This window comes from Empidonax traillii, unplaced genomic scaffold, assembly GCF_003031625.1.
Source record: "Empidonax traillii isolate 1590-97213 ecotype Southwest subspecies unplaced genomic scaffold, ASM303162v1 scaffold4358:size29110, whole genome shotgun sequence".
NCBI lineage: Eukaryota > Metazoa > Chordata > Aves > Passeriformes > Tyrannidae > Empidonax > Empidonax traillii.
Genome location: NW_020959551.1, coordinates 19,416 through 20,667, shown reverse-complemented (window position 1 = coordinate 20,667; position 1,252 = coordinate 19,416).

Below are 1,252 nucleotides of genomic sequence, written 5' to 3'. Positions count from 1 at the left end.
ACCATTGACCCCAAATCTCAGCCATTGACCCCAAATCTCAACCATTGACCCCAAATCCCAACCATTGACCCGTATCATGATTCTTGACCCAAATCTCAACCATTGAACCCCAATCTCTGCCCCGTTCAGCCCCTGTGGCTCCTCTGCCGCCCCTCCGGCTTCACCTTCGGCGACTACACCATGTACTGGGTGCGCCAGAGCCCCGGGAAGGGACTGGAATGGCTCGCTGGGATCAGCTATAATGGTGCTGCCACCAGATACGCGCCGTGGGTGAAGGGCCGGTTCAGCATGGCCAGGGACAACGGGCAGAGCTCGGTGACGCTGCAGATGAACAACCTCAGGGACGAGGATTCCGCCACCTATTTCTGTGCCAAAGCTGCTGGTGCTGCTCATTGGGGTTATGCTGATGCCATCGACCCCCTGTGTGGGGTCTCCAAACCTCCCCAGACCCTCCCCCTAAAGCTCCGCCCCTTCACACCCAGCTCTGGCTTGTTGGTCCCGACCTTGGGCTGGTTTGGCCCCAAATTCTCTGTCTTTGGCCCCCAAACCCCAACTCTTTGTCCCAAATCTCAATCACTGATCCCAAATCTTAACTACTGACCAAAAATTTAAACCTCTGACCCCAAATCACAACCAATGACCCCAAATATTGACCACTGATCCAAAATCTCAACCCTTGACCCCAAACTCTGCAAAAGGTAAAGGTTGGGGCTAGCAGTTGAGATTTTGGGTCAATGGTCGAGATTTGGGTTCAACGTTTGACGTTTGTCATCATCGGTTCAGATTTGGGTGGGAGGGGTGGAGCTTTGGGGACCCCGCACAGGGGGTCGAAATCATTACCACCAGCACCCCAACCAGCACCATAACCCTTGGCACAGAAATAGGTGGCGGAATCCTCGTCCCTGAGGTTGTTCATCTGCAGCGTCACCGAGCTCTGCCCATTGTCCCTGGCCATGCTGAACCGGCCCTTCACTGACGGCGCGTACCCAGTCCAACTACCATCATTCTCGATCCCAGCGAGCCATTCCAGCCCCTTCCCGGGGCTCTGGCGCACCCACTGCATGGTGTAGTTGCCGAATGTGAAGCCAGAGGGGCGGCAGAGGAGCCACAGGGACTGAACGGGGCAGAGATTGGGGGTCAATGGTTGAGATTTGGGTCAACAATCATGATACGGGTCAATGGTTGGGATTTGGGGTCAATGGTTGGGATTTGGGGTCAATGGTTGGGATTTGGGGTCAATGGTTGGGATTTG